We start from the raw sequence: 22,145 nt of genomic DNA on the forward strand, positions 1-22,145 counted from the left end.
TAGGTGTGAGTTGGAATAGAGCAGACAAAGAAACTGCCTGGGTATGGACTCAGGGATGCCCTAGGGTGAGATTATTTCTTGCGGGGAGGAGAAAGGAAGCGGGAGAGAGCTGATACACAGGCCCACACAGGCAGCTTATGCCCAGTGGTCTGTGGGGTCACTAATAGTGCAGAGCCCTGCACACTCCCTGTGTCTGATGAAAGCGAGAGTCACCTTGAATCAGCATGTCAATACCATTCCATCAGCCCAATCCCATGCCATCCCATGGAAGAAATATCCTGCCAGCCAGAAGGAAAGATCCAACTGCCCTGACATTTTCCCGGAACCTGGACCCAGCCGGGCCCCAGAACAACTCCATGGAAACGAATCCCAGAATCCTTCAGGGCACCTGGGGGAGTGGGTAGGAAGGGAGGGACTTAGAAATTTTGAGTGAGGCCCGATCTGCTCCACTTACCTGAAGGCAGTACTGGGTGACAGAGAGCTGTTCTTAGATGGGCCCACTAGGCCTCGAGAAGGAGAAAAGGAAAGAACTTGACATTACAAGTGTTCCCTGTAAGAGAAGAAGGGGGATGGTGGAGAAGAGGCGTGATCACCTCCCTGTACCACCCGCCAGTGACATTGACCCCACCCTGACTTAGCTAAAGTTAAAGCAAATGGAGTGGTGGGGAACTGGCATCACAAATGCTGTTTGTGGAGCAAACAGTAGGGAGGAAACAGCCACAAACTCATTCATTGTGTTCGTGATGCTTATAAATACCTGGTTTAGGGAATTAAAGGTTGATGAAGATTGTCTGGGGGTTTATACAGTCTATCCAGCCCCTTAGTTCTTAAAATTTATCATTGAATCACATCAGCTGTAGTTCAGAACCATGTGGTTTCAGTCTTCTGTGGAGATGCTTTTAATCAGCTATGTGTGTATGTGTAAATACACACACACACACACACACACACACACACACACACACACACATACTTTTAAATAGAGACAAGGGTCTCTCTATATTGCTCAGACTGGTCTCCAACTCCTGAGCTCAGGTGATCCATCCACCCTGGCCTCCCAAAGTGCTGGGATCATGAGCCACCGCACCAGGTCGTGTTTTTTTTTTTTTTTTTTTTTTTTTTTTAAATTGAGACAAGGTCTCACTCTGTTGCCCAGGCTGGAGTGCAGTGGTGCAATCACAGCTCGCTGCAGCTTCAACCTACCTGAGCTCAGGTGATTCTCCCATCTCACCCCCACCCATGTAGCTGAGACCACAGGTGTGTGCCTCCACGCCCAGCTAATTTTTATAATTTTTGTAGAGATGGAGTTTCGCCATGTTGCCAAGGCTGGTCTTGAACTCCTGACCTCAAGTGATCCTCCCACCTTGGCCTCCCAAAGTGCTGGAATTACAGGCATGAGCCACTGCACCTGCCAAGAGATGTTTTAAGAGACAAAATTATGGGACTTCCTGTCATGTTTATAGTTAGAGTGCTGTTTTCTTTTTTTTTCTTTTTTTTTTTTTTTGAGGCAGAGTCTCGCTCTATCGCCCAGGCTGGAGTGCAGTGGCCGGATCTCAGCTCACTGCAAGCTCCGCCTCCCGGGTTCACGCCATTCTCCTGCCTCAGCCTCCTGAGTAGCTGGGACTACAGGCGCCTGCCACCGCGCCTGGCTAGTTTTTTGTATTTTTTAGTAGAGACGGGGTTTCACCATGTTAGCCAGGATGGTCTCGATCTCCTGACCTCGTGATCCGCCCGTCTCGGCCTCCCAAAGTGCTGGGATTACAGGCTTGAGCCTCCGCGCCCGGCCAGAGTGCTGTTTTCTTTATGGGGATCAATGGAAGAAATTTCTCTTTCTTCGTTCCAGGAATAGTTACGCTTCTCCTAAACACCTGGCTTTTAGTTTATGGACACTATAAACCATACAACTGACCATGCCTCCTTTTTTTTTCTTTTTTGGTCTACCCACTAGGAAGCTCATATTTAAATCTGAAGTTACATCTTGAGCAAATGTACAGCCCCTCACAACCTGCAGAACCAAAATGTCACCCTTAGCATTTTCATTTTTTCTTTCTTGCTCTTTTTCCTTTATTTCATTTACTTATTGTTTTGATTTCATTATATTTCATATACATATATACATATATATTTTCTTTTTCTACTCTTTATTATTTTTTTTTAACTGAGAGATGGACTCACTGTGTTGCCCAGGCTGGTCTTGAACTCCTGGGCTCAACTGATCCTTCTGCCTCGGCCTCCCAAAGTGCTGGGATTGCAGGCGTGAGCCACCATGCCCAGCCTATATTTCATGTATTTTAAAAAGCCATCTTAAATTATTCGGGGAACAAGGTGGTTAAATAAATAAATACAAAGGTGGCAATGGGGCACTGGCTCACACAAACCCAGTTGCTGAGTGTGGTTGGGTGGCTTTGAACAACAGGCTATTCATAAGTACAGGAAATTTGCAAGACCGATGTTAGAAACTCTGGAAGTACCTGCACTATTTATAGTTGCATTTTTAAACACATTCTTGAATCTGAGTGGTGAATATGTGCCATTCTCACTGGAAAGGTAATTATTAAATTCCTTAGTAGTCCATTTGGCCAAGGTATAGAAGTACCCCTACGCTCAGGGGAACAAGCGGCTGGCAATTTCTTTCATCTAAGCAGAGCTGTCTTCTTTTTAAGGTTAATTCCACGTATGTACCCATTCAAAGATCAAAGTCCAAATACTTGATCAAAACCACCGATTTTGCAAATGCTCAGCCAGTCTTGGACTAGATTTGCAACCACCAAGTACTGAAGAAAGCAAAATGAAATCAAACCAGACCCTTACAAAACACATGGTGTATCAAACTTTTTTTTTTTCTCCTAGTTAGTACTCAATGCTGAACCCTGTTGCTCTTCAAATTATCCCTTTCTTCTTAACTGGGAAGAGAAACAATCAAAGGTTAGAAATGGCTTGAATGGGTCAAAGAAGGGTGTTTATTTTCTGAATTATCTCTCTCAGTCTAAATGTTCTTTCCATTTCTCCCTCTGTCATCTGGTCTCAAGAGGGAATGGCTGCATGGTGATGAGCCTACCTTTTTGCAGATGTTACCAGTGTGGGGTAAAGCTCAGCGCTCTGGGGTGGGTAGAGCATAGGTGGGATTCGGAGCATAGGACATGATCCAGGGTTTTCCTGGAGCTGCTTCCCCACTGGACCAGCTGGAGGCCAAATTGGGAAGAAGGAGAAGAGAAAATGATTGGTTCTGGTTCCTTCAGCCATTCTTTTATTTTATTTTATTTTATTTTTTTAGATGGAGTCTCATTCTCATTCTGTTGCCCAGGCTGGAGTGCAATGGCGTGACCTCAGCTTATTGCAACCTCTGCCTCCTTGGTTCAAGCGATTTTCCTGCCTCAGCCTCCAGAGCAGCTGGGACTATCGGCATGCGCCATCACGCACGGCTAATTTTTGTATTTTTAGTAGAGGCGGAGTTTCACCATGTTGGCGAGGCTAGTCTCAAACTCCTGACCTCAAGTGATCCACCTGCCTCAGCCTCCCACAGTGCTGGGATTATAAGTGTGAGCCACCATGTCCAGCACCTTCAACCATCTTTTCCAATGAATCCTGACTCTCACCTGCTTAGACTCAAGGATGTCAAGATTTTCTGGCACACATTTTAACAGTGCAGAAAATCAGCCCAGGATATGAAGGGGAGTTTGAAAAATCCTACTGCATTCATAAAGAAAAGACTTTGGGGGGAAAATAAAACAAAAAACAACTTGTAACCTTCAAAAGAAAATCTGTCTGGTTTTCCCTGTATGAGATATTGATAGAATTAATACACATTTGTACACACTTGCCTTAAAAAATAGCCCCTCAGAAATGCACAGTGGTTCTCCCTGAGTGGTGGAATCCCAGAGGATTGTTTTTTGTTTCTCTTGTTTGGCTCTATGGTCTGCTTTTTTCTCAATAGATGCAAATAACAATACAGTTGGATGCTAAATGGGAGCCACATTTTAAAGTCAGTGTGTAAAGAAGAAAATCATATCCAGTAAAATTACTTTTGAAGATAACTTCTCTACTAACATAGCATATACATGGCTTTATGTGTCACAAAGTAGTTGCCTTGCATTTAGGGGTCGAGATATAGGAAAAATACACATTTTATACATTAGACCCCATTTAAAGGTGCCATAAGGTGCCAAAGTTTGTGGTAAATGAGACCAATTGGGGAAGCATCTGCCATCTTTCTTCCTCAGTCTTACTGTGGAGCCCATATTCACAGAGTGGAATGGCCCAAGGAAACGTCTTCACTCTTCATATCATTTTCTCTCTCTCTTTCTCTCTCTTTTTCCAGGATGTAGGGTGGAGACTTGTCTTAATGCTGGGTTGCAAAGCCAGGCGATGGTTTCTTTTTTTGCTTTTGCTTTTGCTTTTGTTTTTTTGGAGATGGAGTCTTGCTTTGTTGCTCAGGCTGGAGTGCAGTGCCACGATCTTGGCTCACTGCAGCCTCTGCCTCCCTAGCCTCAGCCTCCCCAGTAGCTTGGATTACAGGTGTGCCCCACCACGCCTGACTAGTTTTTGTATTCTTAGTAGAGATGGGGTTTCATTATGTTGGCCAGGCTGGTCTCGAACTCCTGACCTCAAGCGATGCACCCACCTCGGCCTCCCACAGTGCTGGGATTATAGGCCTGAGCCCCCATGCCGGGCCCTAGGCAATGTTTTAACTTACATTGCATGTTGCAGATCAGTAAAAATTAGCAATGTATTCTAAGGGTGAATTTATTCCCACTTCACTAAGACTAAGGAAGACTTCAGGCATGAGGTGGTAGGGATGGGGTTGGTCGGCCTTTCAGGAGGCCATGTGAGTACCTGCCACATTTGCTTGGCAATGCAGCCTGGAGGCTCTGGGCTGCTGTAGCAAGGCTCTTCTGTGAGGATGATTCTGTTGCTTAACTATGGATCATTTTCCTCTGTGGGGTCCTGCTCTGGCTAGGTTGGGGTGAGTGGCAGGAGAAGAGATTAGTTGCAGGGATGGAGTGGAAATGTTTTTATTTATCCCTCTTCCTCAAATACACACTCTCTCATCCTCAAATACACACAGGTCCCTGTAAGACTGGCATGTCCCTGAGAGGTGCCTGGGGTCCCAGACAGAGGGAGTATTCACCTACCACTCAACACAGACTTATTGAGAACCTATTATGTGTGAGGCACTGGGGATACGTATTGAGTAATGTTCTATGACCAACATTCATACTTATAAGTACAAACAGTGGTAAGTTCTCCAAGGGTAAAAGGTAGCATTCTATGAGACTCTATAACCAAGGTCCTAATCTGGGCCATTTTGGGGAGAGGGCTTTAAGAGAAGGGCTCTCTGAAGAGCTGCCATTGAGGGGCTGTGGGATGAGAGGGTGTTAGCCAGAATGAGTGTGGGAGGGCGCGTTCCCTCAGAGGGGAAAACATTTATTTCACTTCCAGCTGAGGAGACATGACCCCCTCCCTCGCCAAGAGCAGAGGAAGCCCTTCTTAGCTAAAAATAAGTTTGTTGAGCCTCTGGGGGAAATCCTGCCACTGCCCAGAGAAAGACCCCTAGAAAGGTGATTTTGTAGCTCTAACCCTCTGCACCCACCCCACAGGATGTGTGGGGCTGGTGGTCCCTAAACTGCGGCTCCCGACCTTGCCAGCTAATTTCGCCTTCCTGAGAGTGTGTCTCCAGCACGGCTGGGCTCCCAAGCTGGGCGCCCGCCAGTCAGTCTGACCAGGGAAGGAACTATTTTGGGAATTTTTATGATGAAACAATATTTTTTTGGTAAACAAATGGAAGGCTGTTAAACAGGGTTGCTCACCCCTAGCTCCTGGTTCACCTTTCTCCAAGGGGAGCTCCTGTCACAGAGGTGGCACTATCCAGTGGGGAGAGTGTCCTCTGGGCTCCCCACCTCCATGCACACTCCCAGGATAAATAGCTATGGGTCCCCACATCCTGCCTTGGACTCTTTTTTTTTTTTTTTTTGGAGACAGGGTCTTGCTGTGTCACTCAGGCTGGAGTGCAGTGGCACAATCTTGGCTCACTGCAGCCTTGACCTCCCTGGCTCAGGTGATCCTCCCACCTCAGCCTCACCAGTAGCTGGGACAACACTACTGGTGTGTGTGCCACCCATCTGGCTAATTTTTGTATTTTTTGTAGAGACAGGGTTTTGCTACGTTGTCCAGGCTGGTTTCAAACTCCCGGACTCAAGCCATCCACCTACCTTGGCTTCCCAAAGGGCTGGGATTGCAGGGGTGAGCCACTATGCCCGGCTGCCTTGAAAACAAAACCCTTGGAGCAGTCTGGGGTCGTGGGAGGCTGGGCCCAGCCTGATTAGCTTCCTCAAGGCCTGAGATGGACCAGACTGAGAGTGTTAGCATCGGAAGGGCCCCTAGAGAATATCTGCCACCCCTTACTGACCCCTTTCACAGGTGAGGGGACCAAGGCCCAGAGAGGGGAGACCAGTTTCCCAAGGTCATACAGCTTATCAGTTGCAAATGGGGTTGAAGCCTCAGATGTCAGACTCCTGGCCCTGTTCTCTTTCTTCAGAAATAACAAGCCAAGCTAGTGGTCAAGAAAAAGAAACAATAGATTCCAGTTTCAGTATTTTGTAGAGCACCTACAACTATACACCCACAGCAAACCATAAGTCTGCTAAGTCTCTGAACAACGACCGCACTCTCAGCCTCACCTGGAAGAAAGCTTTCCTTCTGGGACTGGCCTGGCCTCTCCAGAGATGGCTGCCTTAGCCTACCTGTGCATTTGCCTCTGATTGGCTACTGTGGAGACTGGGGCTGTGTTATCCAGGGCACCTCTCCTTGGTGCCAGGAGACCACCCCGCCCAAGCCTCGTTCCTCCAGTGGTTTCATCACCTCTTGTTCTACCCAGTGGCCCCCAACCATCCACAGCTGCCCGGGCCTGGTTTTCTCAGCTGGACCATGATCCTATTTTTATGTTTGCGCTCAGAGAATATGATTAATGCCCTCTACTGAAAACAGGATTGATGCATCACCTTCTCCTACGGATGGAGCAAAAGGGGCCGCTGTAAAAATACTAATAATAGCTGCCTCTTATTGAGTCCCCACTGGGCCCTTACAGACGTCTCATTTCATACTCACAGCAGCTCTGCGTGGCAGGGGTTATTCGTCCCACTTTACAAATGAAGTTACTGAGTGCCAGAGAAGTCCGCGTTCACATGATCAATGGCTAAGTAGTAGCACTGGGATTCACCCAGCTCTGTCTGGATTGAATCCTACAGTTCTCCCCACCGGGCAGCCGCCAAGTATGAGACAAAGAGAATCTGGCCAGGAACATGTAGCAGCAGAAGGGACAAATGTGAGTTTCAACAGATTAAACATTAGGGTTAAAGGAAAGAGACAAACAGAACATGTCACCTGAGTTTTGAATCTTTTATTACTCTAGAGTCTTTCATTTTTGAGTGACAGAACCCAACTCAATTCAGCTCAAGTAAAAGAGAGCTTGTCTTTATATGTGTACCTGGGAAGTTCAGGGTTGCAGCTGACTTTAGGAACAGCTGGATCCAGAGCACAGTCTTTCTCTTTCTGCTTGATTTCATTCTTCAGACAGGCTTTCTCTACATCATGGGATCATTGGTTGCTGGCAGCCCCAGACTCTCACCTCCCAGCAGAAAGCAGCCTGTTTTTTCCCGTAAAACTTTGGTGAGAAAATTCCAGGAAAGACTCCGATTGGCTGGCTTAGGTCATGTGCCCATCTCTGAGAATCACCATGGCCAGGTGCATGGAGGACTCTGGGCCGGGGGAGGGGCATGTGCCACGTGGAATGTGCTCCCCAATGGGAAAAGGAGCTTTGGTATCTGATGAAGGGGAGAAAGGGTTCTGGAAAGACAGAAACAACAGATTCCTCTAGGCTGGGGGACTAGGAGAATGTTGGCACCACTGATGATTAGAGGGAGGAGATAGGAGGAATGGTTACTTAGTGATAATAATACTAATCATAACAACAGTCATAAGCAACATGTATTACTTTACAGCTTACAAAGCCCTTTCACATACCTTATTTAATCCTCATCCAATCTGGAACATAGGCAGAACAGAGGTTGTTACTGACCTCATTTTACAGATGAGGGGATAGGTTTGGAGAGGATAAAAGATGGGCTCATGGCTCGTAGGTAGCAGGTCTGGGACTCAGATGGACTCACAGTCATGTTCTCTGAATCCAGGTACAGGAGAGAAGACATGCTGAGCCTTTAATACCTGGTGTCCTCAAGGCAGGTGCTACTCTCAAGGTAACAAGCACAACGGAGCATGTCACTTTGGGGTCATTTAGCTGAGTGTGGTTCCTGGATAGGCTTTAAGTGCCATGTGGACAGGGACCTTATCTGTCTAGTTCACTGCTCTACCTTAGTGCCAAGCAGGTGTGGGGTGTGGGGACCAGAGCTGTAGGCAAGGACTGAGCCTTGGAGGGTGAGTGTGGGGAGAGAAAATGAGGAGGAGCCCAAAATGCGGCGTGGTTGGCCCAAGCTTTAGAGGACCTTTGCCAAATGCACTGCCAGCCTCGGCATCTGCTGGGCAGACCAAGCTGGCCATATAGGATCTATAGACAGAAACTCTCTGGTCAGTGCAACTGAACTGGGTTGGCACCAGATATGCCCTACTTTGTGGGTCCTGTCTTTGCTGTATCTGATTCTGCTTCTCTGGGTAGATGTACTATTTGCATTTTAATTAAATTCAAGTCAATCAAACTCCACTTTTTGAACACCAGCTACATGCCAGGCATTGTGCTATGCTCCAGGGATATGGAGATAAGAAAGACACAATTTCTTCCGTTCTAAGGGCAACTCATTCATTAAGCCTCATTTATTTCCCAGGTACTTACTGTGTTAAGCACTGGGCATACAAGATTGGGTGAAATTCTTATTCTAAGATGTATGGGATGACCCAGATTTATGCCCAATGGATCCTAATACAAGGTGATAGTGATTTGATCTGCATATAAAAAAGTGTTTGGGGATTAGGGAGACAGAACGACTACTTTTTGTTTGGGAAACACGGGGCACTCTAGAGAAAGAGGTGTTATTTGAGCTAGGTTAGCAGAGCAAAGGAGAAATGTAAGTGTGTTCATGGTCTTAGATCGTGAAAGGAGAGCTGTTTGGAGTGGGGAGAGTTGGCGCACGGGGGGAGGTGGTGGGAAGGAGGCTAAGCTTAAAAATCAGTCAAGTGGTTTTCACTTTATCTTTTGATGCCCTGGTCCCTTGGAAGGGAAATCTTTTCCTGGTGTAGGTGTCTGTGTTTTGCCATCCAGTCGTCTGTTGGTTTCATGCTTTGTTCTACAAGAAGCCTGTTGCTTTTTAAGATGTAAGCTCCTAGTGGGCAGGCTAGTTTCCATGCTTTTTTTTTGTTGTTGTTCTGAGCCCAGTACAACATGGATCTGAAGCGGGTTCCCTGCACTGCTGTGGTCCAGCTGTATCAAAGGGAGATCACAGCTGCAAGTTCTACTGAGTGACTAGGAGCAGATGCTGGGACACTCAGAGGCTGCTGAAACCAAGCACCTTGGGCTTCCTCATCGACCAGCTGTGGAGCTGTCATGATTTGTGTGCTGGAGTGGGCTGGTTGTCCACTGATATCCATTTCCCCCTTCATTTGATAACAGAACTCCAGAGTGGGAGCTGGACACAAGGCCACCCAACCTCCTTTGCTATTGGGTCTGTCCATGTGGCAATGTCCCAGACACTGAGTGATCAGAAGAAATACACGTTGGAGTGTGGCCCAAAAAAGGAGTGTATGGCTGCTTCTCTTCCCGTTCCCCCTTCTTACTAGGGGGATGAGGACCACTGGGGAAGCCACCTTGGATGCAGCAATGGAAGCCCTGCGTTGAAGATGGTAGAGCCACCCTAATAGCCTGGACCACCTACCTGTGGGCTGGTGTATTTCTTTTTTTAAAACAATTTTTTTTGTAGAGATGGGGGTCTCTCTTTAGTGACCAGGCTGGTCTCAAATTCCTGGCCTCCAGTGATCCTCCTGTCTTGGCCTCCCAAAGTGCTGGGATTACAGGCGTGAGCCACCATGCCAGCTGGCTGGTGTATTTTAAGCCTCTTTCTTACAGCTTAGTCTGTACCAAAATCTGTTTAGTAGAAGGAAACTTAGATGACCAGTGCTTAGTCCTGCAGTCTCACAAAAGCACCCTATTTTTCCAGGCCTCAGTTGCCACGTCTGTCAGATGGGAACATTAATAACTCTTTACTCTTTCCATGGGAAACTTCTAGGAGCTGCAGATGTGACTATGATTTGCAAAGTGTAGAAAGCAAGGTAAAGTGTGTGGGGAGCGTTTTCAGGGTGAGTGAGTGATAATCTCCCATCACAGTTTATCACTCAGCCATTTCCTCTTCAGGGGCTTTTGAGTAGCTCAGTTAAATGTCTGGTCCAGCTAATGAGAGCCAAGGTGGGCCCTGCGGTGGTTCACCATCTGCCCAGACACAATTCTTCCCAGCCTTTCAAGTGCTCAGAAAGCACAAAGTTTGTCTTGGCTGTAATGGGCCAGACCTAAGGAAGTGATCTGGGTCGAAAAGCTTTTACACAATTGTAAGTAATGGAATGTGCTGAACCCAGTTGAACCTCATTAAAATGCCACCACAGGTTGAGTCTTCATGTTTCATGTTCGTGATGTTTGAAAGTTTAAATTCACATGAAAAATGTAAGCAACGAGACGCAATAACTGGCAAGGTCTGGGCCATTATTTTAGGCAGAAGGGTACCTGATGGTGTCAGCAGTGTTGACAGAACACATTGACTCTGAAGGACATGGTGGGGTCCCAGCTCAGGCAGGATCTGCATGTGGCTTGTGGATTTTTCCCACTCGGCTAAGCCACCATGAACAGGATTTGGCTTTTCTTATGCAACCCTGTCCTGTGCTTAACACACACCTGGTTGATTTCTGATACATGAAGGATAGAGCCAGTGGGATCTGGGAAAGAGAGGCAAAGAGCAGTTTGAGAATGTCTTGGGGAAATTGAATGAAGAAGGAAAAAAAGGAAGGGTGTTCGGGAAAGAAAGAGACAATGTGTTGGAAGATTGGGAACAAATTTCTTAAATATCCCACAGTAGAAGAATAAGAAATTATGGCCCAATTACTCATTCCATTCATTTAAAAACGTGTATTGTCTACTGTACACTGGGATCCAGTGTTCCTAGGTTCAGGGACAAAATCCTGGACTTCATCTTATGCACTATTTAAAATGATAGCTATGAAGCTTACACAACAACATGGAAAATGCTTATGATATAAATTTAGCAGAAGATACAAGGGTCAAATTTGTGTACACTGTGATGACAGACTGAAAAAAACAGATGCAGAGGAGAATGAAGTGAGAAACTAGGGCAAAAAGTAATGATTGATTGTGTTAGGGTGGGGGGTTATGGGGTAACTTTTCTGAATTTCCCAAACGTTCAGTACTGTAGTCATGTTGCATTCATAAGTCTAAAAAAAAGTGTTGTTGTTGTTTTTTCTTAAATAAGGAGGAACATTATTCAACCAACTGACCCTCCCATATTAACGACCCTGCCACAGTAGCCTTTGAGAAGAACTTCACGATGGAGAAGCCCCTTCTCTGTGCCAACCCAATTGCTGACATTCTCCAGGTAGCAGGTCCCTGCTGCTAAGAGTCTCAATCATAGTAATAAAGTTTAGGAGGGGCCCAGAAAGTCAAAAGTGAATCCTGTTCTTGGTGATGGCAAGTTCAGCAGCAATCTGGTGGAAATGGAGAGGCCTCCAATCCAACACAGTATGGGGACTGCTATTTCCCCTGACTCTCAGAATCTGCGTGTCCATCTATTTGGGGTATGAGATGAAGGGCTTGACCAGCTTCTTACCTTAGGAATGGATGCACCAGGCACTGCTGCCAGACCAAGGCTAAGACACTCACAGCTGTGCTTGATTCCCATGAAGTAAGCAACAGTTCTGTCTGCCTACTCCAAACAGACTTGTCCATGAATTTCCGATTAGCCTGCCTGGGGCATAACTCTAGGATGCAGCTTTGGAATCAGACAGATCTGAATTTTTAAAAAATTTATAAACATTTAATTGAAGATCTGCATGCACATAGTTAGAAAAATAAATGGCACAGAAGGACTTACAGTTAAAAATAGGCCTCCATCCCACTCCTTGGATTCAATCTTGCCTCCTGGAGGCAGTAGCTTTTAACTATCTCAATTTCTGGTTATGCCAGTTTGCCTTCGTATCTCTAAGTAATATGATAATTCTTCTCTGTTCCAGTAGGTCAGTTGGGGACATTATCTATTGTCTCCCTGTCTTAGTCTGTTTTCTGCTGCTATAGCAGAATATCACAGACTATGTAATTGATAAAGGCTCAATTTGGCTCATGATTCTGAAGGCTAGGAAGTCCAAGATTGAGGGGTTGCATCTTCTTGCTGTGTCATAACATGGTGGAAGGCATCATATGGCAAGAGAGGGTAACAGAGAGAAAAAATGGGTTGAATTCATTCTTTTTTTTTTTTTTAATCAGGAACCCACTCCCACGCTAATGGCATTAATGCATTCATGAGAGCAGAGCCCCCATGATATAATCATAATCTTTTTTTTTTTTTGAGATCAAGTCTTTCTTTGTCACCCAAGCTGGAGTGCAGTGGTGCAATTTTGGCTCACGGCAACCTCTGCCTCCCGGGTTCAAGCAATTCTCCTGCCTCAGCCTCCCAAGTTGCTGGGATTATAGGCATGCACCACCACACCTGGCTAATTTTTGTATTTTTAGTAGAGACAGGGTTTCACTATGTTGGCCAGGCTGGTCTCGAACTCCTGACCTTGTGATGTGCCTATGTCAGCCTCCCAAAATGCTGAGATTAAAGGCATGAGCCCCTGCGCCCAGACTGCTAATCACCTCTTAAAGGTTCTGCCTCTCTATAATGTTACAATGGCAATTAAATGTTAACATGAGTTTTGGAAGGGACATTAAACCCATAGCAAGCAGGATTTAAGTCATCCATATACTCTGGTAGACACAGAGATGCACTACACAGACCCCTCTTCAAAAATGGGCTTGCTGCCCAGCAGCGGGGAGTGTGGTCAGCAGATGGCCATCAGCTGCTGATTCTTTCAGGGTCTGCCTCCGCTGCACAGAGCCGCCTTGCCCAAGGTCATTCTCTTCCTGGGGCAGCCCATATCCAGTGACTGAGCAAGGTGAGGGTAGAAAGGCCAGGTTATTTTAGTTCAAACTTGGACAATTTAAGGGTCAATATTCACTTCAGTGCTCGGGGCAGGGTTGGTGAAGGTTTTGTTGGGTCTGCATCACAGTTTGACTTCTCCATCTGCCCAACCTTCCTCCTTCCCCTTCTTTTCACAGTTGCTGATCCTAATACACATCATGTTTGCCAAACTCTCAGTACCTGCTCCCAAGGAACCCAACCTGCAACAACCACCTTTGTCCCTCTTCAAAATTTTCAGAATATATTAATTTGTATTGTGTCCAATTAACTAAACAGGGACTACATTTCCCTAAATTACCTCCTCTGTGTGGTTCTAACTTAGGGTTAGCCATGAGGGAAGTTCATGCAAATTTGGAAGGCAGAAGTGAAGCAACAGCCATTTTTACTGTCTGAAGGTTGGTGTAGGCCAGGTGCTGTTGTAGTTAGCATGAGTGTCACCTTGCTGTCATGCTGCTTACGGCTCCTCCAGCTGTTCCCATTCTCCTTCAGCTCCTCTGTGTCCTGGGCCAGATGCATCTGTAATTCTGTGATGGGAACACCAGCTTATCCAGAAGATCACCTACACCTGGAGAGTGAAGGCAGAGCAAGGAAGATGCAGATTTGTTTGTCCTTGTTGGTTTCAGGTCCTTGTGGGTTGAAACCCCCACTCCCGTCTTTCTTCCCAGCTCTCAGTTCTGCTGACCTCAAGCCCAATACCAGATGCAGAGGCAATACTCATGTAGACTGTTTAGCCAGGTCCCATAACTGCATAAAGTCTAATCCTTACAATAGTTCCCTTTTTCTTGAATCCTCACTGATACAGTCATTATTTCTAGTTCCTCTATCAGTAGCTTTGTTTCATCAGCTCCAAAGAGTACTTGGCTCCTTACTCTGTATGGTAAGATCAACACCCTTGCCCTTTCCTCTCCTCCTCCTGTCTCATCTCTTCTATCAGCTATTGATTTTTACGTTGTCAAGTGTGGTAACGTTACATCCTGTCCCAAAACCATAGTGAGTTCTTCTCTTCATTGTCTGTGGTCCTTTCTAAAAGTTGAAAACTATCAAACGGCACTTCAAGTAGAGTATTTTATGTGGATAAATGAGCACAATTTCTGGTAATGGGCTGTGATTATATATCCTTCCCTGCTCTCCCATACAAACATATGTCAAGGGCAGATGCCTCTGTCACTCAAAGGATGATATTCTTAGCCACTGGATCAAATAGACTTTCTTGTTTTATGTGCCCCCATTTGCTCAAATACATCTTACCTCTTACATTGCTTTGTTTTTGTACTGTGACTTTCTTGTTTAATGGTTTGTTTTTCCCAGGGTTTTTGATTACTTTCTTTTTTCTGCTTGGGTAAAGAAAACTAGGTCTTTGCCATGATGCCCCAATTATTGTTTAGCTTCTTACTCATTTCTTGTGTTGCTTGGAATCCATTCTATTCTTCTAGAAGATACTCTCCTTGAGACCCACTGCTGTTTTATTGAACACCAATTTATTTTGAGGCTCACTAAACAGTTGTCACCCTGAAATTTCTTTTCACTGGAATCTTGGGTTAATTCTACCATTTCATGTATTCTCACATCACCCTTTTTTTCCTTTGATGCTCACTCCAGTTTTGCTGGAGCGTGTTCCTGTTCAGCTTCTCCACGAGGCATGCGCAAGACATAGCTATTGCATACTTACAAGAGGACTTACCAGCTGTGTGACTTGGGCAAGTTCCTAATCTCTTTACTCTTCAATTTCCTCCACTGAAAAATGGGAATGATGTCACCTGGCTCATGGGGCACTGTGAAGATTATATCTGATAGCATTTGTAGAGTGCCTAGCCCTTGGTACTGAGTAAGTTTTGATTTATTTCCCTAATTAAGCCACTCTTCTCCTAAGAGATCTTAGAATGCTCCCCTTGCAGCCTGGGCAATGTGGCAAAACCCCATCTGTACCAAAAACACAAAAATTAGCCAGGTGTGGTGGTGTGTGCCTGTAATCCCAGCTACTCGGGAGGCTGAGGCAGGAGAATCGCTTGAACCTGAGAGGTGGAAGTTGTGGTGAGCCAAGATCGTGCCACCGCATCCCAGCCTGGGCAACACAGCAAGACCTGGTCTAATAATAATAATAGTAATAATAATAACAAAAAATAAAAAAGAATGCTCCCATTGCCTGTGGAATAAAGTCCAAATTCTTTGGCATGGCCCGAAGCCCTCCATAATTGGATCCTGATTGACCTTTCCCAATTTGTTTCCTATTACTTCAGGTACCTAGTGCCCTGCCAAACTTTTCGCCCAGCACATCTGTATCTGGTTGTCCAGGCCTTGATTCTCTCTGTTTCTCATGCCTGGAAAAGTTTTCTCATAATATCTGTGTACCCAAACTCTATTTCCCTTCTCACCTGCTCCCTCCACAGTACACCCTTCTCTGATCTCCAGCTATGAGCACTTTCCATCTCTCCTCTGACTTTTATCCTCTCTACTGAGTATTTCAGTTGCTGCGGCCACAGACCTGGCCGCTTGCCTGTGGATGGACCAAACTCTTTCAATGCTTCTCTGCAGCTGGGGCAGCCACAGTGTTGAATGATTCTCTTTTTGCAGGCTGGGCTGAATCCAAGATGCCTTTAGGCAACGTTTTCAGAGGGCCAGAAAACTACTGCTTCCTTCTTCTCTTGCCTGTGCAGCTTTCCTCTCCCAGAAACAGCCCCCCACCCTTACCCCACACAGGGAAGTAAAGGTAAACTTTACTTTTAGGGAAGTCACCTACTTGGTGAGCTCTTACAACCACTGGGAAAATGCTCTGCCATTGGGATTAAGTTAAAGGAACAAATTGCACATACTGCTGGTAGAGGTATCTCGTTAAGTATGATTTTGTCTTTTTCGTTCTGCCTCTCCTACTCTTTATAACTTTTTTTTTCTTTTTTGAGACAGAGTCTCGCTCTGTCACCAGGCTAGAAGGCTGGAGTGCAGTAGCACGATCTCTGCTCACTGTGACCTCTGCCTCCCCAGTTCAAGCAATTCTCCTGCCTCAGCCTCTGGAGTAGTTAGGACTACAGATGTGCGCCACCATGCCCGGCTAATTTTTGTATTTTTAATAGAAATGGCGTTTTGCTATGTTGGCCAGGCTGGTCTCGAACTCCTGACCTCAGGTGATCAACCTGCCTTGGGCTCCCTAAGTGCTGGGATTACAGGCATGAGCCTCCACACCCAGCCCATATAACTTATTTTTAACACTAGCATTCATTCACTCGCTCACTCAGGTGTTTATTCATCCATTCTATCAGTGATTCTACAAACATATTACATGACTCTGGGGTGCCAGGCACTGTGGAGGGCTTGGGGATACAGAGAGGAAAGACATAATCCCTGCCCATGAGGAAATCACAACTAGCTTATATTGGCATACAGATCGCTTTTCAACCATGAGGTCCTGCTGAGAGCAGGAGGCAGGTGCCTCTGCAGCTAGAAAGAGTGAGCAGCTGGGTGTGTAGGTGGGAATGGTGTAGGAGGAGATTGACATGGTCCTGGAAGTCTGGTTGAAGAGGGCCCACGGAGCAGTGAGGTGCCTGAGACAGAATTTTCTCTGCCTCACAGCTTAGCCCTCAAGTATGATGGAGCCTGGTCAGCCACCAGGCTAGGCAGGAAGTTGGGAAGAGGGAAAAAGGGGAGATGATTCAGGCTCTGAATCCAGGGTTCTGCCCCATCACTGAAAGGACAATATTCTTAGCCATACTCTCCCCTAACCCAGGTAAGAACCTGGACAGCTCCTTGAACATTATCTGAGAGGGAACCACAGGGAAAGGAAAATCCCTTAGCTCACCCAGATGCATTCCTAGCAATTTCTGTTCATTTTCAGGATGAGCATAGTAGTCATGGGAAAAGAAGGGTGGCCTACGCTTGTGCTCATCCCAGGCCCCTGGCTCTTCAGAGCCAAGCGAGCCCCAGCCACCTAGACCTGGATGGATGCAGAGGGCTTCCAGCACCGGGGGTGCAGTGCTTGCAGTCTTGTGTTTCTGTGCAGACATTGCTGCCTATTAAAGACTGAGTTCCGTCTGGTGGTCACATCCTGGACTGGCTGCCCCATGGCAGACAAAGCTCCTTTTGTAGCTAGTAGGATGAAGTGAAGGGGAAGCTGAGTTCTTAATGTGGCCAACCAACTTCCAGCCTCTATCAATAAATTTCTCCCTGGACCTTTTCAAAATTAAGCACTGCCAATGCGACACTGTGAGGCTGAGGGGCTGTGGGTACTGCCTGAAGCTTGGCAGTGCCCACAGACTAGGTTCTCTTTATCCCTGGCCAGAGACAGCTCTGGAGTAAATCAAGGCAGGCTATGGGGTCTTGGACCCCTACCTTCTAATTAGACTTTTGTGCTGTCCAGGGAGCCCACCCACCCCCACAAGTTTTGGCAATGGAAGGGTCATCAGAGACAGCCAGTCCAATCCTTTTATTTCACTGGCGTGGGGGTGGGGAGGAGGAAGGGGGAGGATATTGGCCTCTGTTATCTACAGAGACAGTGGCTGCACTGAAGCTAGACTCCAGACTTCCCCCTCCACATCCAGAGATCCTTTTCCTTATACCAGGCATGACTTTTCTTTCTGGAAATGTGCATGCTTCAATAAAAGGACAAAAGGAAGGCAGCAATTAGCTCCACAGAGCCAGCTGATGATGGTGCAGCTTAAAACAAAGTAATCAGCCTGTAGGCCAGGGGCCCTCCTGGTGTGATGGCTAATGTTGAGTGTCAACTTGGTTGGATTGAAGGTTGCAAAGTATTGCTTCCAGTGTGTCTGTGAGAGTGTTGCCAAAGGAGGTTAACAGTTGAGTCAGTGGACTGGGAGAGGCAGACCCACCCTCAGTCTGGGTGGGCACCATCTAATCAGCTGCCAGCGTGGCTAGAACAAAGTAGGCAGAAGAAAAGAGCAGACTTGCAGAGTCTTTTGGCCTTCATCTTTCTCCCACACTGGATACTTTCTGCCGTCAAACATCAGACTCTAAGTTCTTTAGCTCTTGGACTTTGGGACTTACACCAGTGGTTTGCCAGGAGCTCACGGGCTCGGAACTTGGACTGACTTTCTTGCTCTTCAGCTTGCAGATGGCCTATTGTGGGTCTTATGATTATGTAAGTCAATACCCCTTAATAAATTCCTCTTCATATATACATCTTTCCTATTAGTTCTGTCCCTCTAGAGAACTCTGACTAATACACCTGGTTCTGCCCACCTTCCACCACAGAATTTGCTTGCATGTCATGCTGTCTTGCCCCTGAGAGCCCCTTTCTCCTTAGCCAGGCTAAGATCAGAATCCAGATCAGAATCTAGAATCCAGATCAGAATCTGGAAACCCTGCATATTTGTGGTATAGAAACTCTTGCTAAGAGCTAGCTCGTGTAAGCCCAAGAACAATGCTGGGAGATATTACTCGACTTTATAGATAAGGGAAATGCAGAGAGATAATGTTATTTGCCAAAGATCACACAACCAGAAGGTAGTAGAGCTACATCTCAAACTCATGTCTTCTGACTCCGAATTCTGTTCTCTTTCTTTTCACCATGAAAAAAATGTGGAAAAATGCTTTGATAACTTTAAGGCCATACATGAAATAACATACGAATTATTACCACCACTGCTTCTACCTCCAGCACTGCCATTGCCATAGACACCATCACTATCACCATCACAGCCATTACTACCACCATCACCATCATCACCACCACCACCATCGACACCTATACCATAACTACCATCTCCACCATCATCAGCACCATTATCATCACTATGCCACCACCACCACTGCCATTGCCAATGCCCGAGTGGATGAGGAGTGGAGCAACGAGGTGCCTGAGACAGAATTTTCTCCCCCAAATCCCCCATTATCACTATTGCTGCTAACACCATCAAAGCTAAAACTTGAGACTCTTTCTACACCTGAAGCCTCAACACGCTTATTAAAGTGTTAAGTGGCTAGAACAGATTCAGATAATCCAGGCTCTTGTTGCTCAAAGTGTGGTTCATGGACCAGTAGCATTAGCATCCTCTGGGAGCTTGTTAGAAAGGTAGAATCTTACTCATTACCCCAGACCTACATAATTTCTATTTTAACAAGATACCCAAGTAGTTCACAGGCATGTTAAAGTCTGAGAAGCACCACTCTAGAGCAGGCTTTGGAAAACTACAGGACTCCTAGAGGTGACAGTGGTAAGCTAGAGGCTCCTCTAGTGCCGCTTGTTTGCCCTGGCTGCCAATCCCCTCTCCTAGTCCTGTAGTAGAAGACAAAGAGCAGCCCCAAGGAATGTTGATTTGGTGTGCTCCAGATAGTGATTTTCAGGCCCTTTGGATAGATTAGGACTCAGAGGCCCACACAAAGAGAAAACGCCATGGGACCCATGTCTTGACAGCTAGAAAGTGAGATGAGAAGCGTTCTGAGTCAGAGGTTAGGATGATGTTTGATATGGTTTGGATGTGTGTTCCCTCCAAATCTCATGTTGAAATGTAACCTGTAATGTTGGAGGTAGGCCTGGTGGAGGTGTTTGGGTCATGGGCATGGACCCCTTATGAATGGCCTGGGACCACCCCCATGATACTGGTGCTGCATGCGAGAGCTGGTTGTTTGAAAGAGCCTGGCAACTTCTCCCTTTCTCTCTTGCACTCCCTCTCATCATGTGATATGCCAGCTCCCTCTTCACCTTCCACCATGATTGTAAGCTCCCTGAGGTCTCATGAGAAGCCAAGCAAATGCTGGCGTTTGCCTGTGTAGCCTGCAGAACCATGAGCCAAGTAAAACTTACTTCTTTCTTTCTTCTTTCTCTTTCTTTTTCTTCTTTCTTGGGGAGGGAGGCTCTGTAGTTGTTTCTTTTGTCGCTTGGGCTAGTTTCCTTATTTCGTTGGGATTTTATGGATGGTCTTTCAGGGCGGGGATAGGAGGAGGGACGGAGGAGCTTGAGGGGGCGGTTTCGGGAGACTGTCTGGTTGTTTCTCATAAATCTTAACCTCCCGCAATCCCGCCCTCCTCCTCCCTCCCATCCTCCTTCCCTCCTTCTTCCTTCTCTTCCTTTCCTCCTTCCTTCCTTCCTTCCTTTCCTTCTTTCTCTCTTTTGAGATGGAGTCTCACTCTGTCACCCAGGCTGGAAGGCAGTGGCGAGATCTCGGCTGACTGCAACCTCCGCCTCCCAGGTTCAAACAATTCTCATGCCTCCGCTTCCCAAGTAGCTGGGATTACAGGTGCATGCCACCATGCCAAGCTAATTTTTGTATTTTTAGTAGAGACGAGGTTTTATCATGTTGGTCAGGCTGGTCTCAAACTCCTGACCTTGGGTGATCTGCCTGCCTTGGCCTTCCAAAGTGCTAAGGATTACAGGTGTGAGCCACTGCGCCCGGCCTCTTTTCTTTATAAATTACCCAGCCTGAGGTACTTGTTTATGGCAATGCCAACAGACTAACATAATGTTTTTGCTTTTCACCAGTGTCATAAGTCTACACTATTCCCTCTGGATCTCAAATTTGAAAAGGAGTCAACTGAAGCTCCCTACCTCTGTTCTCTCTTCCACACGTGCCTGAGTGCAACTACAAAGATAGTGCAAGGACTGCTTGGGTGGGAACAAAAACTATGGAACTCGTTTTTAATGCAGTTGTACTTACAAACAAAAACCTGTTGGAAAGTGATAACTGTCTTATATCACAGCCAATATTCTGTTGCTAAGACACCAAAGGATAGCTTTGCTTGAACTAAGTTGACAAATCATTTCAGGGTCTTACGTGCATCGGGAAAGCAATACAGCCAAATGATTTAGAAGATAGTCAATGGAACCAGATATAGACCCAGATTCAAATATTAGCTCTGCCATGATGTATTGGCTTTGTGACCTGGAGAAAGTTACCAACTTGTATACCAGTTTCCTCGTCTGTAAAATGGGGACAATATTAAGGATATTAGGAGGATTAAATGAATTAATACATGTGAAGTACCTAGAAGAGTGCCTGTCACATGGTAAGAACGCAGTATGTGTTATCTGTTTATTCTTATTAGAACAATAAGTGAAAACAATAAGCATTTGCCAAGTGTGTTTGGGTGAGGCATCATACATATCAGGATCTTGGGAGATACATGAGTTAAGAGGAATAAGACATGGGCCCTGCTCTTAAGGTCCTTTAGTGCAGAAGACAGAAAATACTGCTATGGTTTGAACATGTCCCCCAGAGTTTATGTGTTGGAAACCTAATCCCCAATGCAACAGTGTTGAGATGTGAAACCTTTAAGAGGTGATTAAGTCATGAGGACTTTGCCTTCATAAATGTGTTAATACTGATCATAAAAGGGCTTGAGACTGTGAGTTCAATCTCTTGCTCTCTCTCACTCCCTCTTTGCCCGTCTGCCATGGGACGATGCAGTGAGAAGGCCCTCACCAGATGCCAGCTCCTCAGTCTTGGACTTCTCAGCCTCAGGAACAATGAGCCAATAAGTTCCTCTTTTTATAAATTACCCAGTCTCAGGTATAGCTGTACAATATACATTAAGACAGAAAACTGGTACTGAGAAGCAGGGTGTTGCTATAACAAATACCTAAAAATGTAGAAGCAGCTTTAGAAGTGCGTAATGAGTAGAGGCTGAAATAATTGGAAGGGGTGGTCTAGAAAAAGCCTAGATTGCCAAGAATGGAGCTTTAAGGGTGATTCTCATGAAGTCTCAGAAGAGAAGAGCTGCAGGGAGAGCCTAGATATTCTTAGGGATTTTACTTAAGTGGTTGTCATCAGAATGTTGGTAGAAGTATGGACCATAAAGGCCATCCTGACGGGATCTCCGATGGAAATGAGGGACAAGGTGTTGGAAACTGGAGTAAAGGCCATTCTTGCTATACAGTTGAAAAAAAAACAAACAAAAAACTTGACTGAATTGTGTCAATGTCCTAGGACTTTGTGGAAGGCAGAAATTAAGAGCAATGAACTAGGATACCTGGCAGAAGAAATACCCAAACAGCAAAGTGTCCAGGGTGCTGCAGGGCTT

The sequence above is a fragment of the Rhinopithecus roxellana genome, chromosome 5, assembly GCF_007565055.1.
Source record: "Rhinopithecus roxellana isolate Shanxi Qingling chromosome 5, ASM756505v1, whole genome shotgun sequence".
NCBI lineage: Eukaryota > Metazoa > Chordata > Mammalia > Primates > Cercopithecidae > Rhinopithecus > Rhinopithecus roxellana.